Consider the following 27,734-nt stretch of genomic DNA (forward strand, 5'->3'; position numbering starts at 1 on the left):
AGGTAAATGGGCAGTAAAAATTCTGACTGACATGAACTGCAACAACTCGGTCACACTGACAAGTATTCCACTGTATAAACTGGCTTCCAGTAAATAAGAAAGTTATGTTTACATTTATAAGCATTGCCCACACAGCCTTCTGCCAGCAAGGCCTGGTGATTTTTCACACTCTGATTCATAGATACATTCCAAACAGACCTTTATGATCTGCTGATTTCCTTCTACTTCACGTTCCTCAACGTAATGATACTATAAGGGTATCAACGTTACCCAGAGCACTGCAAACTTTGGGGAGCAAAACTGACACCCTACATCATGGCTCTCTTTATGAGGCTCATAACTACTCTGTGAACAAAAGTTCTCCAACAAGTACCCCAGGACCTGCCTGTAGCTATTCAGTACCCTGGAAATAGCTCTCTGACGTGTGGACCAGTATAGTCTAGAATTCAGAGGGCCTAGCCATTCTGAAGATAGCAGAGCTACTCACCTCCATATCCTTTACATTTCTGTGTGTCAAACCAAGACCAGGGCTACACGCTCACATACAAACACACAGCCAAATAACCAATTTGACCTGCAAAATGACTACCTGTCTTCACTCTCAATTTACCAAAGTCACTGGGAGGTTAGTTTCCGACAGTGGAAGTGGTGTGTATGTGTATGTGTGTTTTTCAGTGCATAGCTACACATATCTGTGATATTAAGTATGTGTTGTGTATGTGGTTGGTGATGTGTCCCTCCATGAAAGACAGTGTCTCAGTCTGCCTATGTGCATAGTATACTAAGTCAGGTCAAAGTGTATCAAAGCGTATGAGAGAATTAAAAACAGTTGTCCCATGGAATATCGAAGTGGAAAATATTTTGCGGACAGAATACTATGTAAAAAATGTCAGAGAACACTCCACATCTATGTACCATGAAATTATATATTACATCAAGGTACATATATGTTGGAAGAAATATAAGAAGGCCTTAACAAAACGCAAGTTTATATTATGTAAGACTGCATGGGAGGATTTAGCTCATGCCTGTGAAACAAATGATAGCTCCTTGTTTTGGAGGGTGATAAATAGGCCTTGTTTTGCCTACATAACTGGACTGCTTTATGTCACCACATTTCAGAGCAACAATGGGTGGAACATTTTAAAGGGGTTTACAACTTTGGCCCCAGTGAAGGTGTGGAGGACCAGACTGGTTTAGTGTTGGGCAGAGGTAATGTTCTCTTTACATTAGATGAAGTTTCTCAGGGTTCTAGGCATATTCTAGCAAAAAAGGCCCCAGGACCCAATGTTATAATCCCAACTTGTTTGTAAACAACTTTGAGATCTGGGGGCCAGCCTTGACAATGGTTCTCAAAGCCAAGTGTTGGAGTGTTCATGGCCTCCTGGTCAACCACTGTAATTGTCCCAATATTTAAGAAGGGGACAAAGACATCCCACATTGTTATCAGCCGACATCACTAATGGAGGCAGAGGTGAATCCCCTTGGGAGGGTACTTGTAAATAGGTTGATGCTGAAGTCAGATGCAAATTATATATTTTCTGAGGTCCAATATGGCTTTTAGACAGGAAAATCAACAATGGATCAATGCTGAAACTTATAGTTAATGATAAATAAGTATACCATTGACCAGTCAGGGTCACTTCACCTGGCATTTATGGACCTTATGTCTGCCTTTGATAGGGTCAATTGCAGGAAGCTGTGGGGTCTACATATTGTGATGGGGATGGATCTGGACATTGTGCATCGTCTTGGCTTTGGTGCAGTATTCACAGGGGAAGGATTGCACCTAGCACTTTAACATCAGTAGCGGTGTCCACCAGGGATGTACACACAGCCCTTTTTTTTTCACCTTTTACATTAATGGGCTTGAACAAGCTCTTCTCTCAGTGCGGGCTGAATGCCCAAGGGTGTTAACTAGACTGCTCCCGATTTTATTGTTCACTGATAATGTGGTCCTCCTGGCGCGTGCAGCGGTGGGCTTGCTGTCATTACTGGACAACCTTGATAGAAAATCATTTGTTATGGTATTTGGTCCCCAGTCCACCAGTTCCAAAACCTTAAATGACAATTGGAAGCCCCTGATTGAGGAAAGGAGATGCAAGCTTGTTAAGGCCACGGGGTAGTAGCCAGTTTTGCCCAGATGTTAGGCTATTGGTCCCCAAGCCCTTTAGTTAAGCGATTTCAGGCCAAGTGTGTCTCCAAGGTTCTATGTGGCTGTGAGGTCTGGGAATAAATGAGGGTTGATAAGATCCAGTTTGCTAAAAATATGTTTCTAAGACTGATTTTGCAGGTATCGAAAAGCACCCTGGTCTTCTCCGTCCATGACAAGCTTAGGAAAAAATACATAGGAATCATTGTTGCTCCCATGCCTTTGCTTTGTTGGATTAAAATCTTGGCTGGGGAGTGAGCCCAGATAAACAGACAGATCCTCTCTGACTGCTTGCCCCTTGATTATGTGCATAGAATCCTGTGGATCGCCTACGTGAAGGCAGCTTAAGCATGGGCAGGGAGGACTTATTTTACAATAATCATTCCCTGTGGCCTCTGGAGCTCAAAATGGGAATGAATTTATTTTTAGAATGTGTATCATTACAACAGGAAAACACAAAGCTGATGAAACCTATGGTATGGCTCTATAAACTGTTCAGTGTATAGCGTCGTATTTATCTATTATACCTAACAAGAGGGACAGATTTGTTCTGGCGAGATTTAGATTTAATCTGTTGCATTATCTTTTGGCATCCCCCACTAGATGGAGATGTCCTAGACTTGAAACTTTGGGTCCCTGTTGCTGCGACAATACGTTTCCACAGAACACCCTACAATGTGTGCTGCTTTGTAAATAATTTAGCATATCTAGAAAGTGGTTTATTGTCCCATTACTGAAATTCCTGAATTTCACTCAAGTTCGCCCGGCTCCTGTGTATCTGCAGCTCCTACAGAATGAACATGTTTTATTTGCTGTTTCATGCTTTTTATATGCTGCCATGAGATTAAGGTTTTCGAAACCCAATTGATCTTAGTGTGTTAATGGGGAAATTTTTATTGTAATGTATTATCAATACTTCTTTTCTCTTACTCATTTTTAGGTTTTTTTATAATATTGTGAGTTTAATTTTATAGTTTTATAAAATGTACCTAATGTTATATTTTGCTCTTTTTATGGTTATACTAAAAATCAAATAAAGATATGATAGTAATAAGTAATAGTTAGGAAATAGAATTTAAAAAAAACATAGAAATTCACTTAATAGGGACATTATAGTTAGACTCACATTTTAGACATACAAAATCATAGAAATTCACCTGTCATAGTTATAGTCATCTCAAATAACTATTACACATGTCCTAAGGTAACTACATGCGTTCCTGGGTCTGTAAGTAGGTGATTCAGTGTGTGAGTGAGGCTGTGAGTGGGTGCATGAGGGTCTGAGTGGGTTTGTGAGTGGGTGCATGAGTGTCCGACTGGGTCTGTGAGTGGGTGCGTGAGGGTGTGAGTGGGTCTGTGAGTGGGTGCATCAGTGTCTGAGTGGGTCTGTGATTGGGTACGTCAGTGTTTGAGTGGGTCTGTGAGTGGGTGCATGAGGGTCTGAATGGGTCTGAAAGTGGGTGTGGGAGTCTACGAGTGGGTCTGAGTAGGTGCATGAGTGTCTGAGTGGGTGTATGAGTGGGTGCATGAGTCTCTGAGTGCATGTGTGAGAAAATGAATTAAACATTTTTTTTTGGTTATTCATGATTAATCTTGATTAATCTCAATTAATCGCAAATATTGCCCATGTTATGAAAAATCATTTTAAACCCATAATTTGACCCTAAAACACCCATATCACACTTCTGGGGTCAAGAGACCTCACGCCTGAACCTTATCCTACTTTTAATTTTGTTTCTCAGCACCACGGACCCTCTCCCATAGCATTAAATGGTTACTGCAACTTTCTGTTCAGGTTGTGGCCAGCCAATTACAGCGCTTCTATTCGCGCATTAACAAAAGTTTGTGAATATTCGTGAATTATTCATGACCTCAGATATATAAATCTATTTTCCCTTTAATATCTCAAAAACTGCTGAACAAATTTACACCAGACACCCCAAAGCACAATTTGCCTACCGACAGCTAGCTTTCTACCACATTTTAAGTAATTCTGTTGAGTGGTTCGGGATGCAGTCGTTTTCAAAGGTCCCATGGGAATTAGCTTCGAGAAACATAACTTTTTTGACCCTCCCTCCTTTTTCTCATCCTTCCACTTGACGGATCACCCCCAAACTTTCCAGGCCCATCAAGGATCCCTGGGCACTACATATATATATTTATATATATGTATATACATATATATATATGTACACTGAAAAAAACAAAGGTAACAGGGACATTAGGGTTAGGCTTACATTTTAAACCTAGAAATTCACATGTTAAAGTTAGAGTTATCTAAAGTATCTATGGGCCCTGAGGAAGCTATAACTTGCACCCTCACCATGCATTGCTAATTACCCCACCAATTATGGCACTCATGATATCTTTGATAACATCATTGATATTATCAATGTACTATTTGCAGTAAAAGTTTTGATGAAAAAACTGTGCATGATGAGGGTACGAGTTATAGTTACTTTAGATAACTCTATCTAAACCAGGTATTTTCTATGGTTTATATATATATATATAAATATATATTTATATATATATATATATATGTATATATTGAGAGAGCGAGGAAGTTAGAGTGAGAGAGTGAGCATGGAGAGGGAAAGAGAGGGAGAGAGTGGTAAACATAGAAAAACTTTACTTTCCCATCCCATAGAAACTTACCTTGCTTCAGCTGAATTATAAAGGAGGCGTCCCAATAAGTCTAAAAGAAACATGAAGATCGGTACTCACAGCAACACTGATATTGGACTTTTTTATGTTTCATTATCTGATGTTTGTCGCGGATAACGAAGATTCATATTTCTTATTTGGGACATGCACCTTGCTAGGATGGGTTAGGCTCAATAATGGAAATAGAGTAATAATGGGAAAAGGGCAATTTTAATGAAAGTATTATAAGATGGCTTGCTTTGAAAATGTGTATAGGTCTATATCATTGAAAATATAACAGTCTGTGAAATGTGAGGCAGATATATTTTTGGATTACTTGCATTTATGTTAGAAAGGAGAGGAACAAAACATTTTTAAAGATTGTATAAAGATGGCTTTAGGAACCTGAGAAGGGTGGCGGAAGGCAAAATCCAATGTAATTATTTTAGTAAATCAAACATCTTAAATAACTAACTACTTTCACAATATTTTTGTCCTCAATATTATTGACACAATATTTTGTCTACACAATATTTTTCTTCATGTCCAAACACCATATAAACATGGTTAGATTGATTTGTTAGTATCATGTCTTTCAGAGGCAGGGAATGCTACTCTGTTAAAAACAAAAAAAAAAGACAGGAAAAAACTATATTTTTTACAATGGAATGTGGGTTAAAAATGTTCTAAACGTAGTAGAAAACAATTGTGTCACCATGCTCAATTCAGTTGTATTCTTCGTGTTTAGTCAGAGGTTGAGTGCTTCCATACAGCTTCTGAATATGTGAGATAAAAATGTTGGTTCTAACAATTCATGTCTTTCCGGATATAGGTTTAGTCAGCAGCATAAAAGTTGCTTCTATCACAGTAGCAGAGTCTACAATTAACAGTATTTGAATTCAGATGGAGAACACCTCTGGTAGCTTTATGAGAACAACCATCAACAATTTCATTAGATAGTGTTTTGTCTACATTGTAGGTTAAGGGTTTCTGAAAGTTATGGCTGTTTTGATACAATGTCATAAGGAAGTACACAGAATTTTGCAAAGCATATTTTTCAAGAGTTCAATGTAGTCAACTCCTCATTACATTAGAACAAGTGGTGTCTTTAATGCTATGTTAAATTATGAGTAGGATGTTCTGGGTCTAGATTTAGTTCATTCATAGATGATGTAGGCTAAAGTAACAGATTTTACTGACCCAGATCTTGTTGAGTAAGGAAATCATTGCTCTTCATAATGGTGTTGGAAGTCTCCGATCGTTCAGATTATCAATATAGCCCCTCTCTCTACACCCATAAAATGCTGCAGTGTAGTCAATAAAACATGGGGAGAACGGTGTGCATTGGCTGTCAATACAGTGATGGGAAATAAGGTTAAGGGCTATTATACTATCTTCATTGCAGTGATTTGGCCCAAACCATGTTTGATAGAAACAGAAAATATGTTTCCCCTCACCCCAGTTTTCAAGATCAGTGAGCAGCAAACTTGTGCATGCTTGGATTCAATATCTATTTAGGTGCCAATGAGGTGGATTAGCTCTGTCTCACGTTTTGAATAACAGGTGTAAAATGGAGCCTTCCTGCCCATCAGGGACAGAGCCCAATTGAACTCAGGCATTAAATACTTAGTGAAATCAATGGGCCCAGAATTCTGTATCATATTTAATGAGTACTTTGGGTCCTGGAGCACCATTGGATCTACTTTGCTGATTTCTTTGATAGTAAACAGATATTAGATAGTTGAAAAATATGGAGGATGTAAAACAAGTAGAAACATTGACCTCTGTTCTTTGTGTTAGAAAAGTAGGTACACCTCGGCTTGAATATGATTGGTATATTCATGTAATCTGTAAATCCTGCTCCATTTATTCTGCTAGGGCTGTTGATCTAATCAAGTCAATTTATAAAGTGCCAGAATTTGCTGAGCGTGTAAATTAAGGCCCATCTTTGACATAGAAAAGTCTCTTTCCAGTCTCCTTCTTTTTTTCTTGTATTTTTTTCACTTGAACTAACTTATTTAAATGTGGCTTTTTTTACTATTGTTTTTTATCTCTATTTACTGCACTCCCTGTTTGTCTCAGTGAATCTAGTGAAATGTGATTGCCTACCTGAGGCCTGCTTCTTCCTGTATTCTTCTTTGTGCTAGCTAGGTTCTTTTTTAAGGAACTATGACACTCAGCCATACTGAATGAATCTGTATGAGCTTCTCAAGGCTAGCAGGGTGGTTCACCCTCTATAGGGTCAGGGTGGATTCCTACCACTCTTTACATTTATCAGGGACTGATGAACCTCTTGATCCTATTTAATGAGAAAAACATTCCACATGTCTAATAATTGCATAATAAGCAACATTTCTTATTAATTATGACTATTTATTTGGCAATTGAAATTTACAATTGTACTCACATAAACCTCAAACTATTTTGTGTTGTACTCATCATTGAGAGACTGTAGAACATAGAAAATCCCATTGACAAGGCATTTTTCAAACACATCACAGTATATTTAAAAGGATAAATCTGACAACCAATAACATGTTCTCAAGTGTAGGTAGCAAGAGAAATGATAAATATTAAAATGATGAAAGGCAACAAAAGATGTGCAATACTCACAATCTTAAATTGTTGTCCATTTATCTATGTGATACAGTGTAACATCAAGTAAAAATAGATGCATGAAAGGAATTTAAAGGAAGAGACTGTCATTGTGATACCATATTTATGATTCAAAGTCGTAAAAATATCAAATGTGTACATAGTTCACACCTGACAGTAAAGCCAACTGGTATGAACGCTAAGGATACACACATTAGTGCAAGATCCCAAACTTCGGCACATGTTTTAGACTAGGCTGACTTAAAGTTATGTTCATCAATGGCAGGAGAATCTTCTGGAAGAACTCTTTATATGATCAAGGTCCCGTGACTCCCAGCGGGGTCTTCTGAGAATGAGACTTCCTTGATTAATAAGGCCGTGCACTGGCTGATGTCTGAGAGGAACTGTCTCTCAATTATAAGATCCAATATTGTGAATGTGACGAGATCCTCCCAGGATGGAACTGATTACGGCTTTATTGTTCTACAGATGAGAGATAAGATGCTGGTTAATGAAATCATTGCTTTTGAACTGCATACCAGCAAATGTTGGGTGCTTACAATCTACTGCTATTAAAATAAAGCTCCACTCACATTTTGCCGTGACCTTTTCTAAATCCGGGTGGGAATCTGTCAGAGATACACCTTCTGTCCCCCCACTGGGGACCTGAGTTCAAACCTTAATATAATTGATTGACTATCAGTTGTTCCTGAGTCTGTGTGTATTGATGGGTCCTTAGGGCCTGGCAATAAGGTTATAGGGAGCGTGAAACCTAGGGGGGATTATGAGGCAATGAAGGTCTTTTGATGATTGTTTTACCGATTTCAAATTGAGTAGATCTCAGCAAACGCCTACTGCTTGTCTTGGGCTTAGTGGGGTTGATGGTCTGCCCTGCTTGAGGGTTATCTCTTGGAATTTGGCCAGTGTAGGTAATAAGCTAACAGATCCTGAATAGGTCTCTTATATAAATTCTTTTGACATCTGCTTATTACAGGAGACTTGGGCTACTAAGAGGCTTCTTGTGGAAGGGTTTTTAACATATAGCGAGGAGGCCCAATTTACGAGAAGTAGTGGTCGTGGTAAGGGGGGATTGCTATTTTATTAAATAATAAGTTGCAATTTTCCCATTGATTGATGACGACCCACTCCCCTTATATCTTGGGTGTTCAGCTAATTTTCCTAAAGGGTTTTAAAATGGGAGTGATTAGTGTGTATGCCAGATTGGTCTCCTCAGGTATGGAGACTCCTACTGTTGCCCAGTTGGACAGACAAGTAGACACTCTGCAGCAGAGCAGCCACATAACAGTAGCAGGTGATTTTAACTGTTCACTTGAACCCTCTTTTTATAGTAAAGACCTTAGTGACTCTGAGGATGAGATTTGGGGCATACCCACGTTATCGTGGAAAATCCATTCTTGTCTTGCCCTTCAGTTAGCTGCACTGCATCTGGGACGAGGTCTGACAGCCTGCAATGGTAGGACTCTATCGCACCAGAACAGGCCTTCAACCTTTAAAGGTGGTAATTACACCAGTATTATTGAATATTTTTTTTCTAGACATCAGATTGTGGCTATTAATGGTTGACATGAGAGTGAGTAATTGAACGATAGCGATCATAATTCCATGTTGCAGTCCCTAGAAGGTGAAATGTTTCAGAGGTTGGACAATAAGTGTATTACTGTTGTACGTGTCTAGCATTTTTCAGCAATTTGCTCCTGGCTTAATGTTATGTCTGATGCAATTTTGTATAGGAGGATTTATGAATTATTTGTGGCTCTGTTCTCTAATTTTGAAAATGTTGACACCAAGGATATTCCGATTCTTATGATTCATGGTCACTTTGTAGAAAATTTACAAGATATTTTTTATAAAAAGATGGCCACTCACCTGTGTGCAGCTGGGAAGGTCAAGAAGTGGTTCAATTCTAATTGTTCTGCTGCAAAACTGTCTTTGAAAAATGCTATTGGGACCTCCTTGTAGGATCGGATTAAAGATGCCAGAGTAAAATATAAAAACACTCTAGCTCAGGCGAAAAGGGTCTGGGAGGATGCAATCTGGCAGGAGCTGCTGGGGGCTATTTGGCTGAAAGACGATGGGTCATTTTGGAAGATTCTTTCTCATGGTACTTGTGATTCTGTGAAATGTTATTCCTACCATATTCAACCCCAAAAATGGGTCAACCATTTTGTAAATTTATATGCTAAGCCTTGTCTCAGGTATAAGTCCGACGACTCTTGTATTTTCCCCTCTCTTTCAAGATGTGGTGAATTCGATGATGGAGCTGCCGGGTAGCTACAGAGGATCTTGTGTTTTTTTTGTTTTTTACTATAGGATGCCAGTAATGCTGTAGCTATCTTGAAACCAGCTAAGGCTCCTGGGCCCTGATAAAATCCCTGGTGATCTGTATAAATCTGAACCATTAACCTGGGACTGTTATATTAATATGATGTCTAATGCTGAAGCTGCAGGAGGTGTCATCCCTGTTACTTTGCAAGGGGCAGAAATTATCCCTGTTTACAAGAAGGGCGACCTGAGTATTCCCTCAAAATTATAGAGCAAGCAGATTGATCAACAATCTGCGAAAAGATTTTGCACAGCAGGTTCTTGACAAGCTGTTATCCTGGGTCGATTCTAATCTTATAATATCTCCCTTCCATGCTGGTTTTAGATGTAAGGCCAGTACCTCTGACCAAGTCTTTCACTTGGCTCTTCTTTATTGGAAATATGTGTTTCTCTCTAAACAGAAGTTTTATGTGGCTTTTGTTGACCTATGGGCTGCTTTCAATCTTGTGCCTCAGGAGAAACTGTGGGAGGTCTTATATAGCATGGGAGCCCCAAGAAATTTGGTGTGTTTATTAGCACAGCTACATGAGGACAATTATGCTCAAGTCAGGTGCGGCAGCAAGGGTGAATTTACTGATTGTATCCCCATTCAACGTGGTATCAGACAAAGTTGTGTTTTGGTGCCTACCTTGATTACATTGTGTATTAACAAGGCGGTCCAATTTTTATTCACCTGTCTGAATGATACACCCATCTTGAATAATACAAAGATCCCCATTTTGCTTTTTGCTGAAGATTCTCTTTTGATTTCTAAAATACCCAGCAGCCTTCAGGCTCTTTTAGATAGGTCCTTAATGTTCTGTAGGTCTAGAGGATTGGATCTGAAGATAGCTAAAACCAAGTTTATGGGTTTGAGTTTAGGTCGTGTTAAGAACTGTTCTATTATTGTGAACAATGTTTCCCTTGAAAGAGTCCACTCCTTTGATTATTTTGGTGTTAGAGTATGATAGATTTTGCTGGGGTAGCCAACTTTCTAAGAGTTCCCTTCTTTTTCATCATAGGTCCCATGCTATTCTGCGTTTCTGCAGCCACACAAGCTCAAGAGTTGTCTCTCCTAAATTGAAAGTCTACCAGGCAAAAGTTAAGAATGCAACAATATTTGGAGCTGAAATATGGGGATCCTACAATACTCACAAAGCTACAGCAGCAGAAAATTATTTTTTCAGATCACTGCTTGATTGCCCAGTCAGTACCCCATTGACCCAAATCTATTTCGATCTAGGTCTGAGTCTGATTTCGGATTTGGCTGCCTTGAGACCATTGACATTTTGCATTCGTTTTTGGTCCACTGCAGAGTTAAATGAATACAGCGATTGTCTTAAGGATTTGATGGGAAAACATAATGCACTAATTGTTCCCCGGCTGAGGGACGTTTTTCTGTGGCTAGACAAACTAGGGTTAAGGTGCTGCTATGTTCATCCAAATGGTATAACTAAAACATTAGAAGTTACACTAAAGACTTGATTTAGGCAGCAGTATGAGAAAACTATGTTTTATACACTAACCATGGGCGTCTTACTAACCAGTATTTTTAACTAAAGCTGTTTCCTAGTTTTGAGCCTTTCTGGATTTCATTTTCAAGCCTTTTCTTAGGAGTCCTTATGTATGGTTTAGGCTGGGTAGTCTGCCGTTAATGTCTTCTACTAATCATTGGGGAAATGGCCCAATGTCAGATAATTGCTCTGCTTGTGGTTCAGCTTCTGAGACTATCGAGCATGTTTTATTCTTTTGTCCTGTATGTGCTGCCGCTTGCTCTAGGGGGATTTGACCAACTTGTTTGAATTTAGGAGTGAGGCAGTATATGGCAGCCTCTAGGATTTTTAATAGTGACACTTGAAATGTTCTTGTATTTACTGTTAGAAAATTCCTTGAGGCTGTATGGTATAGGCAGAAGTTCTTTCTAGGGAATGCTTGATATTGATCTGAGAGAATTACCATAGATTTGCTTGCATTTAGTTATGTATTTGAATGTTTTTTATGAACTTGTATGCACAAGTAGTTTTACATTTTTATTTATTTATTATGTTTCTAAGTATGTTTTTATCTTGGACACTTTCATAGTTTATTCATGACCGAATAAAGCTTTTTGATGATGATAATGAGATGAACATAGAATGACAATGTTCCATTTCATGCTTAAATTGATTCTATTTCTTTTCCAAGCCAAAAATATCTTGTCATGAACAATCACAATTATATTGTACATCATTTATTGGTTTCAGGAACTCAATATCAAAATGATTACCATATACTGCAATATTTAAGGTGCTGCATCAACTAGACATTCATATTTTTACTAACTGAAACTGTGTGAAAACAGTAGGCACTTGTTGGAAATGTCCCTTGCCGCAGATTCATCCCTAAAGTGCCTTCACTCCTCCATATTTGCTGAATTCATTTTTGTTGGCTTTAGAACTCTGGTCACTAGCTGCTAACCAGTGCTAAAGTACTTGTGTTTTTCCTTTAAGTATAACAATATTGACTTATCCCCTTTTGGCGTATTGAATGTACTTAGAAACCCCTCATGAATCACACTACATGTATCTAGGACCTGGAAGTTAAATGTGACTAGTGGACCTGTAGCACTGATTGTGCCACCCACTTAAGTAGCACTCTAAACATGTTTCAAACCTGACATTGCAGTCTGTGTATGTGCACTTTTAAACTGACATTTTGACTTGGCAAAGTAAACGTTTTGCTAGGCCCACACTTTCCTTTCTAATGCAAATAACTCACCCCTAGGGTAGGCCCTGGACAGTTCAGAGGGTAGAATGCAATGTGTATAAAATGTTGGGCATATACGTTTAAGTTTTACATGCCCTTTTAGTGAAAAACTCTTACATTTGGTTTTCGCTACTGCAGGGCCTATCTCTCTCATAAGATAACATTGGAGTTGCCTCATTACATTTTATATGTGTAATTTCCAGTTAGGAAGACATAATACCTTCATGTCTGGTGTCTTTGAAATCCCCATTTGAAATCCAATTTATAGGGAAGTTGGATTTTAAATTGCAATTCTGAAATTCCACTTTTAGAAAGATGGCATTTTCTTGCCTTAGGAATTTTGAGCCTGCAGCCTGTGTCTAGTCACCTGACTAATTGTAGTTAGCACTAGGCTTTATGTATTCCTTCCAGGCAGCCATACACAATGGGAGCTTAGGTGTGTCTATATGGGCCATCACTGGCAGGATGGGAAGCAGGAGGTGGGCACAGCCTCACTTATGCCGCTATAGACTGTGTTGTGTCTCCACACAAAGGGCTGCATATTCCTTGTAGTTAGGTTGGAGCCAGGCAAGGCAGGACATCTGTGCACTTCAAAGGCTAAATACTAGACCTCAAACACCAACACTTCAGTACATGTATGTACTTGTGGATACTCTGCCAGGAAGAAGGATTGCTGTGCTGCTGAAAGGACTGCTACTATGGAAGCGCTGTTACCATGCTGTTCTGTCTTATTGTCTACCTTTCTTTAGCCTGGGAGTGAAGAACTGGACCTGGAGCCCATCTTGAACTTAGGTCCCTATAGCATCTACTGGCCTCCTGATCTGAGCCTTAGGGTCATAACACACTCCTCACAGCTCCTAGACCGGTCTTCAACGAGTTCCTGATCCCCTAGAGGAACATCTCAGGTCCTGGGCCCTCAGTATTTTTCCTGGGCTCTTAAAGTCAAGCATTTGTGCTCTTTGCAACTGGAAAATCAGCAGGAGACACAGCAAGCTTGTCTCTTCACATAGCAAGCATTGTTCGCCTGCTTGGATTGCCACCAAGAGGCTCCATCACGCCCATATGTGACACCCGGCCTACTTTTCTTGCCCTGTTAATCATCAGCAGTGATGCTTTCCATGCTCCTATTGAACTTCTTCCTCGTGAATGGAACTCTTGGCATCAACTTTGAGAATGTAAAACGTCAGAGAGATTAATCTGGGACTATACCTGACCCTCGTTCTATTGAGTTCAACCACATAACTGCGTTTGGCTCTCTATACTTTTAGACTCTATATTTCAGTTTATTTTTAAAAAAATCATAACCTTGGTTCACCAGATTGTATTTTTGTTGTTTTGATGTTCTTTTATTTATTACATTTTGCTCTATTTTTATAACCTGTTATGGGATCTTTTTTTGTGGCGTTTTTACTGTTAGAAATTTTGCACAAACACTATACACATTGGGTCTAAGTTAAGCCTGAGTGCTCTGTTCCAAACAGTTGAGCACAGGTTAATTTGGATTTTGCTTGTGACTTACCCTGACTATGATTGTGGTTGTCACTTGACCAGGGCTCACACGCCAGTCAACCAGTAATCCAATTTCTAATAGCATTTAATGCTGTGTATATGTTTCAAAATGGCAGAAAATTACATACCTATAACAATTCAAAAGGGCATTTTAGTGAAGTTTCTGTGATAAAAAACTGAAAATAAATAATTTGAATAATTTATGTGAGAAATATTGAAGATGTTGCTAAAAAAAGAAAGTGGGATTTAACTTCAGGAAATTAACATATTTTGCTTTATGTAAACATAGATTCTTGCCATACCTAGCATATGTTATAGCTGCTAACCAGTTATGCAGTTCCTGTGTTCCTCCTTTCAACATGATGAAATTTGTATACTTCTAATTGCAATATTTAACCCTACCTGTAAGCCCCTCATATATGCATCCAGGGTCTGCAAGTTAAATGTCACTATTGGTGTGCAGCACCTAGTATGCAACACACTAAACCGATGGTGTAAAACATAACTTCAGACCGACCATATTAGCCTGAGTGCAGCAGTTTAAATATTGAAATTTGACCTATCAAAGTAACCCCTTTGCACTGGTCAGAACTTTCCTTTAAAAGGTTTACTTGTCACCCCTATGTAGGCCTTTCTGCCCATAAACCACAATGCATGGTATTTAAAAGAAGGACATGTCAAAATTTAGGGGAAGATTTTCAAAAAGTGTACATAACATAATGCAGCAAGACAAATTGCAGCACTGCACTATGTGAATGGTAGAGAGCAGAACAGTGCCACATTACAAACATATGGCACAGTTTATCTCTCTACCTATGTTGGTGCACTTGTGGCTGGTTTTCTTCCTCAAGAGAAAGCATACAGAACTAGTAACACCAGCAGAATGAGCAAGATCAGCAGTTTCCATAACATCTCTTGATATGTTAAAGGGAGTCAGATTTTCTAATCCTCCTTTGCTGAAATAAATATATTCATATGTGGGATAATAACGTTAGTCTCAATTATTTTGAGTCGGGATGTAAATACCCCTCTCTCTCAAAGTCCTTTCTGCAAAACTGACTGTTCTGCTTTGTCTGGTCTCGTTGAAATGTGTTTCTTATGTTAGAGCTTTGGATGTCTTTTATGTTCAATATAGTCCAACTGGGGTATGTTTTCATGTTTGCAGAAAAAATTAAACAAATGTGTTGGTTTTCTATCCATATTTTCCTCTTCAGCCTAAACTTATTGTGGGTAACTTTCTAAAAGAATATATTGCAAACACCAAAGAATTGAGAATGTACCCCTCGTTACAACTTCTCATCACTTTTAGGTTCCTTCACAGGGCAGTTTCTTCTCCTGCCCTAACCTGGGAATAGCTTCGGGGCATGGGTGTTATACCCACCTAATAAATGCATTTTCTGATAAATAGTTGAGTACGGATGCTTCCATTAGGATATGTTGAGATATCTTCACCATGATTTTTTTTTACCTACACTCAGACAAAAGTGCACGCACTCTCTCCTCTGTTTAGAAAGTACTCAGAAATATAGGTTATTTTAAAAAATATTGTGTTTTCTCTCACTTACTACCCCTACCAATCCACATTCCTCTCCCTTTGCACTGCCCTTTAGGCCCCCTCATGCACCCTGCTTGTTGTATAACGTATTTAAACATTATATGTCAGCCTGATTGTCAGAAAATCTAAAGTTCACACCCACTCTTACTGACAAAGCAATGCCCCTGACCCTAGCACTTTGGGTCAGATTGGTGTTGAATTTGGCAGGTATCAACACTTCTGTTTTCAGGGCGAATTCCACTAGAGGTGCTATGACTTCTAAAGCCTTTTGGTCCTGGGAAAGTTTAGACACCATTCTCAAAGCTACTGATTGGTCCAATGTTTCTACCTTTAAAATGTTCTACTGTAAAGCCAATCCTAACATGACTAATTCTAAAGTTGCTATGCTTTAAACCAGCATATTAGGAGTCAGTGGTTTTGCAATAAAATTGAGATTTTCTTTGCTTCAGTGAAAGAAAATCTTAATTTTATTAATGAGACAGAGGCAAGTATTATCCATCCACTCCCCTTGTTAACTTTCCTGTCATTTTAACAGTGCCTGTCAAAAAATCAAAACTGACTTCATAAGTAAGACTTTCCGGGATTAGATCGTCCTTCAAGATGCATCTTGTTCTTATTTACGAGGATATCAACTCAAAAAGGATGTTCTCACCTTGTCCATCTCTACAGCTGCAGAGGATCATCAAAATGGTTTTATGATGGATTTTGCCAGAGACTTTTTTACCTTTCTAATGGCGTTCCCTATTGTTATTACTTTTATTACAGATTCTTTAATGTACTCATGCAAGAAAAGAGGACATGTTGCTTTCAGTTAAGATGTTTATAGTATTCCTGGTGCTTGATTGGTTGGTACCATTATGATTTCATTTGGAAGTTGTTTTTTTAGGCACCACAGGTAATGTGGTTTGTTCCTGGCTGCTATTTAATAAAAGCGAGAAAAGAAGGTGTGATACTCCCTTCAGTATTTTTAACAAAATCACTAGGTTCTTTTGCTAGAGCTAAGAAAATCTCCACTCCTAGAGAAAAAATGTATGGGGACAGAGCCAGAGTGGAAGAGAAGAAGGGTTATTCATATAGAAGGTATGGAAAGAAACTGTACATTTCTGGCATGAAACAAACATTATCACTAAAATAGAAGAAGGAGTACCACACTACATGTATCATAAATAGGAATTGTGCCACACCATTCGCAGAATGGTTAGTACAGTGTCGATCCTCTGGCTTGCGAAAGCTTTGGCAAGGGTCCAAACCCCACATCAAGATATTCATTTTTCTCTGCTTTTCATTATTTTTTCATTTTGCCTAAATGAAAGAGGTTCCTTTGTAAATCAACCCTTAGCACTGTCTGAAAGACCTGTGGCCTATTTAGTCCTGTCAGAAATGTATGACATGCTGTGGCATGTGGGAGAACAAGGTTTGCTGTGAAAGAAATCCCTTAAATTATTGAATGAGAGATAGAGGAAGGTTGTAAAGAAAATTAACTGCATGGGGCCAGTACCAGCGTGAAAGAGAGGAAGGGTTAATTGTTTCTAAAGCAAAAAAGCAACTGCAAATTTGAGATATGTAACATAAAATCACTGTGGAAATAAAAGAAGGACTTCCACACCATGTCTATGATTACAAGGCATTTAGCCAACTACCCTTTCTAATAGCATGTTTTGTGTGCTGGTTAATTCTGTGACTTTGTCTTGCTTTTGACCAGGGTTCAAACCCCACCTGGAAAAATGAGTTTTTTTGTTGTTTTTTTATTTGTTTTCTTTATTTTGCTGAAATGAAAGAGGTCCCTTTGTAAAGCAAAGTCTGGGAGAGCTCTGCCTATTTATTCATGGCAGTGCATGTCAGAAATCCTCTTAATGTGTTGAATGATAGATAGAGGAACGTTGTATAAGAAAAATAAATGTCTGGGGCCAGTGCCAGGGTAAACGAGAAGAAAAGTTATTTGTTTCAAAGCATAAAAAGCAATTGTGAATTTGTGGCATGTTACTTAAAATCACCCTGGAAATAGAAGAAGGACTGCTACACCATCTCTACGATTACAATGCATTTTTTCTTAACATGCTACTATTAGTGTGGTTGGTGTATTAGTTAATTCCATTGACTAGCAATGCTATTTGACCAGGGATCAAACCTCACCTAGAGAAGTTAGTTTGTTATGTTGTTTTTCATTTCTTTTATTATACCCAAATTAAAGAGGTCCCATTGTAAATCATGCTCTAGCACTGTCTCAGAGATTTGTGGCCTATTTAGTCATGGAGGTGCATGTCAGAAATTTGTGCGGCATGTGAAAAATGAGGACAAGTATGCATTGAAAAAATCCTTTCATTTGTTGAATGAGAAATGGAGGAAGGCTGTATAAGAAAAGGAACTGACTGGGGCCAGTGCCAGGGTGAAAGGGTTATATGATTATAAAGCATGAAAAGCAACTGTGAATGTGTGGCATGTAAAAGAAAATCACCATGTATATAAAAGAATGACTGTACTGAGCACATATGGTTGCTATGTTTTTTTTAACTACGTGGCATATTTACAAGCCCCTTGTGCCTCATCGCGCCACCCTAGCATAATTTTTTTATGCTAAGGAGGCGTTAAGGAGGTCCCCACCATGCACAATATTTACAAAGTGGCACAATGGATGCATTGTGCCACTTTGTAACCCCTCATGCCACATTATACCTGCGCCTGGTATAATGTGTGCAAGGGGGCCGTTCCCGTGCAGAGAGGCCCAAAATATGGTGCAGTGAAATTTAAAAGATTTCATTACATCATTCTTTCAGCCATTTTAAATTCCTGCACAGGGCGGGTGTTAAAGTGACACGCCCATAATAACCTAAGGGCCTCCCTGTGCTTTGCTGGACTAGCGCCACATCAGTGTCATATATTATGATGCTATTGTGCTAACGCATGCATGGTGCTCTGTATAGTAAATACAGAGCTACCATGGTGACAATAGGGGGGCGCAGGGGGACGTGGCTAAAGTGGTGCTTGAGAGCTGACGCGCCACTTTCTTGTAAATATATTCTCCTACATTTAAAGGAAAGATAAATAAAAAAGTCTCCTATTGTGAGAAAGATGAGAACAAATTCATCATACACAGTTTGCGAGCTGAGCGGTCATCCTAAACTGGTTGTTTCGGAAACTAAGTTGTTTAATCAAATTATCATATTGCATCACATAGTTCATACAAATAAATGTAAGATAGACATAATTAGTAAAGTACACATTGCTAATGAACATTCCTAAGTTTGAAAGATACATCATTGATCAGTATAATGATCAGTATACTGGTACTACCTAGCCACAACCACATTCATAGTCTCATCATTTACTTCAGCTCCATCATTTCACATCAATTAAAATGTTTGTTTTCAGAGAAGGAATTGCTAGAAGTATGAACATATGTTTTCTCTGCTCTAGGCCATTTCAGGAACGTAACATCTCAATGCATTTCTTTTTTTTTATTTGCCATGTGGTTTTTGAGAGAAAAATGATGGACTGGCCTGACTAACAACTTCAGTAGGTCAGGCGCACCTACATGCAGCTGCATCAAGTATCTTGCTGATAGGGGACATGGCATTACTTAACTCAATTTAAAGCCTTTGAACCCAACTACTGACTTGAGAATGCATATGTATGGTGATTTGATGTTCCACACCCCTGGTTTTCATTATTTAGCACTATACTTTTACAATGAACACGCTCCTTATAGATATTTTGCTGTCAAAAATGTACATTTTGTAAACAAAAATGGTGGCCTCTATTATAGAGGATGCCTATCTCTTACCTTCACAAGTGCAATTTACTTGCAGTATGACACAACCTTCATAGGTGTTAGAAATTGTGTCTCTAGTTGGCAGAGTTATGCACCCTGTCCAAGTATAGACCACAATCCTAGTCAGGGTAAGTCAGATACACAACCTAAATGTACCTGTACTCAACCTCTGGTACCTTGGCACAGAGAAATCAGGCTTTACTTAAGAAACAATGTGTAAGAATAAGTGCAACAATTAAGTTACTGTAACACAATGAAATATAGCACAAAAAGGCTCTACACCAGTTTAGAAAAACAGAGAATATTTATCCAAGCAAAACAAGATAAAAACAACAAAAATCCAATAAGTAGAAGTGAAGATATGAATAAAGATTAAATGTAAAATTAGTACTTAGAAGTCACTGATGGTCAAAAGTTTACTTGAGGTCACAAGGGACTGGTCCAAAATCCAAAATCCAGGCAGACCCCAATGGAGGGAAGGCCGACTACAGAACTCACGCAGTTTTCACTTATAAAGTACCTTGAATGGAGCAAGCACTGACATTGAGGAGTAAATGCAAAGGCGATGCGTCAATATTTTCCACACAGTCGGGTCCAGCATCAGAGTCAAATGAATGAGAAGCCAACAAGCCCTTGGGTTTAAGGATGTAGGGAACAGATCTAGTCCTTCTCACTCTATGCAAGAAGCAGTACCCAGAAGGCCAACAGAGCAAAGCAAGTACCAATGTGGCAGTCCTTCCTAGAGCACAGCACACAGCATGTAGTAGGCCAACACAGCAATGCAGTTGAGGAGTCGCAGTCCCTCCCGGCACCACAGCAGTCCTTCTTCCTGTCCTTGATTTCAGTAGAGTTCTGATTTGCTGGGTTTTTGGGTCCAGTACTTATACCCAAATGTGCCTTTGAAGTAGAGGAGGCTTCAAAGAGGCCTTTGAAGATCACAGTGTACCTGCCCTTCCTGCTCAGGCTCCAGACACTCTACAAGGAGTTAGGCAGCCCTTTGTGTAAGGTGAAGCACAGCCCTATTCAGGTGTACGTGTCAGCCCCTCCTTTCTAGCTAGCCCAGGAAAATCCATCAGCCTGGTGATGGGCCATCAGGATGCAAATGTCACACCCAAGCTCCCTTTGTGTGTGACTGTCTAGAGGTAATGCACAAAGCCCAGCTTTATTCCACCCCAGATGTGTAATCAATGACAGGCAGAGGCACAGAATGGGTAAAGTAAGCAAATGCCAACTTACTAAAAGTGGCATTTTCAGACTTACTATTTAAAATCCGACTTCACCATATGTTGTGATTTTAAATTGTCCAGAGACACCAAACTCCATTTTTTATCTTCTCCTAGTTGAAAGTTACACTTAAAGGATTCTTCTATGTAACCCCAATGTTAACCTGTAGGAGAGATATGCCTTGCACTAGTGAAAAAAACATTTAGCAGTTTTTCACTACCAGGTCATGTTAAACTTAAGAGTACATGTTCAACTTTTTAAATACACAGCTCCCTGCCCTTGGGCTAACTAGGACGTAACTTAGGGGTGAAATATATGTAATAAAATTGAAGGTTTGGGCCTGGCAAGCTGGTAAACTTGCAAGTTTGAAATGTCAGTTAAAATGGCATGCACAGGCTCTGCAGTGGCAACCCTGAGACATGTTTTGAAGGGCTAGTGTGGTGGGTGGTACAATCAGTGCTGCAGGCCCACTAGTAGAATTGAATTTACGGGCCCTGGGCACAAATAGCGCACTTTTCTAGGGACTTATAAATGAATTAAATATGCCAATTGTGGGCAAGCCAATATGACCATGAATAAAGTATAGAGCATATGCACTTTAGCATAGGTTAGCAATTGTAAAGTGCCTGGAATCCTAAAGCAAACAAAATGAGGTCAAAAAAAGAGGAGGATTAAGGCAAAAGGTTTGGGGATGACTGTGCAGAAAGGGCCATGTTCACCAATATGTAAAATGTGAATAGCTACAGAAAGGCAAATGAGGGAAATCCCTCCAAATGATGTTAAGCAAGCAATGTTTGCTTGTGAGACACAATAGTTGCAATTAAGTAAATAAATAAGATGTAAAAATGAATCAGGAACAATTGCAATCCATCAGAATTTAGCCAATTTTAAAGTCAATTAGAAGAACTCTTAATCTTTTCAGTATGTAGCTACTTACTTCTCTCCAAAGAGATATCTTTCCTATCACAGAATGTACTGTACACAAGCATTATGTTTCTGTAAAGATGATTGAATAATTCCACAATTAGTCCAATTGTACAGTATTTCCCTACATTATATGAAAAACACTGGTGGGAGGACTGTCAATGTTTTCTCATGTAATGAATTCATTCACAGTAGTCAATAGTAGAGATAAACAATCTGCTTGAATTCCTCATACGCCTCTTAAGCTCATCCTGAATGTGTTTTCTGTGTTTTTATATAGAACATTCTCAAAGACATCAAAGCCCTTTGCATGGAACAAGATGAAGGTGCATTCTCATTTTACCCACAATTGGTTCCTTTCAAATGAGCAGTGGAAATGCCTCCCAGTCCCAGATTTTATAAACATGGCGTGATTGGAACTCAATATATCCCCACACCGGAACCAAGCAGGAGAAAAATCAGTGCAGCACCCACATTGCAGCTGAAAAATCAACGAGACACCCGCTTGCGGCTGCTGAAAATGATGCAGCACCTGCATCGTGGCTGGAAAATTAACGCAACACCTGCATGCGGCTATAGGAATCGGCGCATCACCCACACAGCATGGCTTCTTTGCCAATGTGCGTCAGCATTTCACACTCATCACTGCGTGTCAAAACCACAGTGAACCTGCACAGACCCTAGGCTGCTCATCCGGAAATCAATGCATCACTCTTCTGCAGGAGAAAAAAACGACGCATCGCCAACCTGTCTGAACAAAAATCGATGCATGGCCTTACTTGCAATTCAGAAATCTATGCATCACTTACTTTTCCAATGTCCGCTCACCTTTGTGGCTTTATTTTTGACGCACATCAGGTTCCGGAAAAATAATGCATCCATTAATTTCTATGGATTAAGAGTCTTTTTTGTTTAGTATTTCATATTGTTGGATTTTTATCATTTTGGTTTTGTTTGATGTAGATAAATATTGTATATTTTTCTAAACTGGTGTTGTGTCCCTTTTGTGGTATTTTCACTGTATTACTGTGTGTGTTGGTACAAACACTTTACACATTGCCTTTGAGATATGCCTAACTGCTTCTGGCAAGCTACCAAAGGTGTGAACAAGGGTTATCTGAGTTGTGAATCTTCTTTTCCCTGAATAGAGTGATGGCCCGTGCTTGGACAGAGTGCAAATTGACTGCCAACCAGAAACCCCATTTCTAACATTGATTTAGAAAAATGAACAAGAAGCAGTAGGTTGGAGAGCAGGGAAAGTAATTCACAATGATTGACAAAATAACCAGGCAAAATTGAAATGACATATAAAGCATAGTCATGGCTAGGACAGGGAATTCAAAAAGGACAAAAGAACACTCAAAAATACACAAAAAGGAACATACCCAATGGACGCACTTATACAAAAGTTATCCAACTCAGGTCTGCCATATAGTCAACTTTCTACAGACCTGTATGATTTGAGCATCTGCTTGCCTTTATCTTGCCCTTAAATGTTTAAGCTAGAGAATTTGCACCTCATCTTTTCATTCCCAAACCTAGACTTAGGATTGAATGCATTCCACATCTGTAGCAGCTCTTCGGAGGAATGCATAATTCTATATGAGTGTGCTATGTTTGGAGAACCTGAGAAAGTCACCCAAAAAGGGATTTCCCACACATGCAAATTGCTACAAGCAGCATCAGGATGCCATAAGGCAAATGAAAATGGAGCAGTCACATTATGAGTAAACATGTTGCTGGCATCTCCATTTTGTCAATCACATTGTAAGTGTGAGCCTGGGAGTGTGCCCATTAACAGAAACATAATACGTTTGCTAGTAAGGTTAGGGATGCACATGCATTCTAAGACGAAACCAGAATTCAGCTGCAACATTGGCTACCTTAGGTTTGTTGTAAGGATTATGGCCCTCATTCCGACTTCGGCGGGCGGCGGGCGCCGCACGCCGGTCGGAAACCGCCGAAAGACCGCACCGCGGTCATAAGACCGCGGGGTCATTTTGACTTTCCCGCTGGGCCGGCGGGCGATCGCCAGAAGATCGCCCGCCGGCCCAGCGGGAAAGCCCCTGCAACGAGGAAGCCGGCTCCGAATGGAGCCGGCGGAGTTGCAGGGGGGCGACGGGTGCAGTGGCACCCGTCGCGATTTTCACTGTCTGCAAAGCAGACAGTGAAAATATGTATGGGGCCCTGTTAGGGGGGCCCTGCACAGCCCATGCCAGTGGCATGGGCTGTGCAGGGGCTCCCAGGGGCCCCACAACACCCGTTCCTGCCATGGCGGGAAGGGGGTCGGAATCCCCATGGCAGCGCTGCAAGCAGCGCCGCCATGGAGGATTCCCTGGGCCAGGGGAAAACCGTCGGGAAACCGCCGGTTCCCCTTTTCTGACCGCGGCTTTACCGCCGCGGTCAGAATAGCCCTGGAAGCACCGCCAGCCTGTTGGCGGTGCTTCCGCTGCCCTCCGCCCTGGAGGTCAGAGACCGCCAGGGTTGGAATGAGGGCCTATGTCTTCAAATGCAGATACTCCTTTTCATTTCAGTTTGAAGACATGTTATTGAACATGTAACAAGTGATACAATGCTATCCCATCAAATACTTGCTTCTGACATGTGCTTTTTATTTCTTGAGTAAATAATGAATATGTCTGACAAGTAAGATCAACCACAACACATTCAGTGATATTTTAGTGACTATTCACCTTAGAAATTATTCTCAGAATGTCACAAATCTTAGGCTTTATTATCTCCAAAATTCTATTATTTTATCTATTTTAATCTCTTGCTTTTAGGCTTCTTTCCTTTAGTTTTAGGATCTTAAACAAAAACAGTGCATGTTCCATTTTAACCACAGCCTCCATGTTTTGTCTCCTGTCTAGTTTGTTTACCTTAGTCCTTCCATCCTAAGAAATGGTGGTTACCACCTTAGACAATGGAGGCTGTGATTTTTCCTCAAATTAAGCAGAATCATCAACATGCCTGTCTTTGATGCAGATGTCATCTGTGCTTATCTGTGCTTATCTTTTCAAGAACTGTGAAAGTGGTAAGTCATTCAAATATTAACATCAACAAAACCCACAGTGCAACATTAGTCTGGGACAGGTGCCTTTTTTTCAAAGTCACATAACATCCATAGCTAAAATAGTGTAGACTGAACTGATGCCCTCTGATCTTATATGTCCACAAGGAGTCATCTGGGACTCACACCTTGACCTAATCAGTGTTGGATATTCCTCAACTTAAGTTAGAAATTTTAAACTCTGATCCGATTAATTATATAAGGACTGTCATTTGACCACTTTGGGGCACATTTATGGAATTAGTGGCACTGTACAGGGCAGCAAGTAACCTTGTTGCACTGCACTGCATCACTGGGAAAGGGCAGGAATGTGCAGTATATATGGCATACTGTGCATTCCTGGCTTTTCCCCATTCACTGGTGCACAACAGGCTGCCTAGCACCAATGCAGACACCCTTGCACAATGGTGCAAAGGTGTCTGCATTGAATGCAAGATTGTTTTTGTGAAGAAAGGGACACCTTCATTCACAAAAGCAATCCCTAGAGGCATAGTCCTCTATCTATGTGTGCTGCAGAATGTAGCATACATCGAAAGGGGAAGTAATGAGGAGAAATAAAGATATTTTTCCATGTTATGCTCATGGAAAGGGTCCCTTGTTCAGAGTAATGTAACACAGCGATTTGTACTGCATTTTATTACTCCAGATTTTTAAGCCATTGAAAGCCACACAAACCTGCCATAAATATGACCTTTAGTCAGGTGAAAAATGTCACCCAGGTCGCAAACGCAGATTATAGATTCTGAGGAGTATGACACCAGATTTAATCTTGACCCAAGAAGCCTCAGGCAAGACTCCCTGAGGCTCACAAAGCATTCCATTCTGCCTTCACAAACGGATGTCAGGATTATGTTCTCTAGTAGACTCATTCTCCTAGCTCTTGACCTTGTGCTCAAAATAGCTCACAAGATATTCCAAACAGACAGCAGACCCTGTTGTGCAGGTATGCGCACCACCTCTGAAACTCAATCTTATTATTTATTCATCTGAGAGAACTTGCATAGCACTTAGAGATAGCACAGTCAGGGTTTAAGATTTATAAATTGTGATAATATGACTTTCCCTGTTTTCCCTGTCATTGAAAAGTTTAGCTGATTTTATTATCTTCTGTGAAGTTACCAATATTATATGCCCTAGATCCTGACATTTTCAAAATAATTATTTTAAAATAAATATGTTGAAATACATATTTTGTTCCTAGTGGTCTTTAGGGTGTAAATCCTTAATGATTGTTTGGATTACCACTGCTCCCTGTTAGAAATTCAAAAGCATTGACACCACCTCATTAAAATATTGTGTGGGGCTCTGGGGGGGCCTACAATAACCTGCCGTTCACATTCAGTGCTTGTCTTTGGACTAAGTTCACTCAAGTCACCCATGGGTGTGAAAACAAACCATTTTGAACTGAGCCTCGGTTTAGACAACTGGTCCACCACTTGGACTATCTGTTTGTTGTATGAGAATGACAAGACAATAACAGACATCATAATAAAGGTACTAAGGTACATCAAATCTTTATTGTTTAGGTTAATAAAAGCCGTAACAATGTTACTACAAGATGCAGATTTATAAATTATAATACAAGATTAAAAATCAAGATTTCATAAAATGCCAGTCTCACAGGAGGCTGAAGTCTTCTGTTATAGTTAGTGAGGAGTGTCACCATGATATCACAGTTCCGAACGATTAAGAGACTGTTAAATCACCATGACTTTATGGTAATTCGTTGTCAATAAATTGCCATAGTGTTGTTAGTCTATCTAGATCATGGGTACCCGCAAACATTTTACCTGGGGCCAAAAGGTTTGTTTGTTCTGTGATGTGCCACGGGCCATATTGATGCCAGAGGGGTGGCGGTTGGGAAAGGGGGCTAGTTACTGGGAGAATTGGTGGAAAGGTAGGTTCAGGCAAAATGAAGGATATACTACTAGTGAGAGAACTGAATAATGTGAAACCAGAAACATGGGATTAACCCCCGATTCTCCACTTTCCCAAATTGTGTGATCCTAGCAATTATTTATTTCTCCTTTTTCACATTATCACATATAAAAAGATGTTGACATACATGATTTCATGGTGTGTGCTGTACACAAAACTGCTCCTATATTTGATTTTATAAATATAATAAAAATCCAGGCCAACTAAATAGTGCACATATCAACTGACTTGCCTCTATAATTTACTACTGGTGTTGCTATTTGGGTGGGGAGAAGAATTAATGTTTCTAAATTGATGTTTGAAAACTATCACTTTTAAATGAATACTTCTCCAGGCATTGCTATAATAAATCGCACTAAGGTGAAAAGGTTTTCCATGGTAACTAAATACACTTTTTGAATTTTGAAGAGACTGTCATATTTTTACACTTTTGCTGCAAGAGGTCTATAAAATTAGTGTGTTTCTAAAGTTAAGCACAGGACTCCCTAGTTCCTTCCTTTCTTCAACAGCAATTATGCTTAAAATAAATGCTGGCTGTCTATTTCATATTTTGTATTGTTACTGATGAGTCATATTAACAGCTGCCGGGTGCTCATGTTGCCTAGGGGGCTGCATGTAAAGGTCTTGGGGTGCACATGTGGCCTGCCAGCCATACTTTGAGCATCCATGATCTAGCTCATTAATAAATAATATTCTTCCTACACGATCCATTTAACAAGTAAACCACTATAGTGGGTCTATTAAAACCTTAATTTGCATGCTGTCAAGTAATCTTGGCCCCAAGTTACCTAGTGAGTCATTTTGACGTGAATTAAATTGTTTGTTCATATAAAATCAAATATTTCATCATATAACAGTTGAATTGAGTGTCGGCTGGATCAAGACCCTTTATGGTCAACGCACCGCATGATCGAATGCCCCTGACACAAATCATAATAGCTTGCTAGCATCACCATGCGAATGTCCATGTGCCACCTGGAAGCCCTGCAGAGGATCCAGATATAACCACTACCTTGTAATACCCAGTCAGTATCTATTTTGCTAGTTTTGGAAAGCTCTTTTATCTCAATACTTATGGGTATATCTTTTCTTCACTGCATATTTTATTTTTAAAATTGGTTGCTCTTCGATCCTTTCTAAATGTGTTACACTTTGTTACTCTTTTGACAGTTTGTATGTTGCGGGTTTTTATTCCTATACAGTGTTTGTGATGGGATGCGTTTCTCCTGTTACAATGTTACAATCCCAAGTTTATTTTTTTGCAAAATGATATCCTTTTCAAAAC

Source organism: Pleurodeles waltl, chromosome 6 (assembly GCF_031143425.1).
Source record: "Pleurodeles waltl isolate 20211129_DDA chromosome 6, aPleWal1.hap1.20221129, whole genome shotgun sequence".
Taxonomy (NCBI): Eukaryota; Metazoa; Chordata; class Amphibia; order Caudata; family Salamandridae; genus Pleurodeles; species Pleurodeles waltl.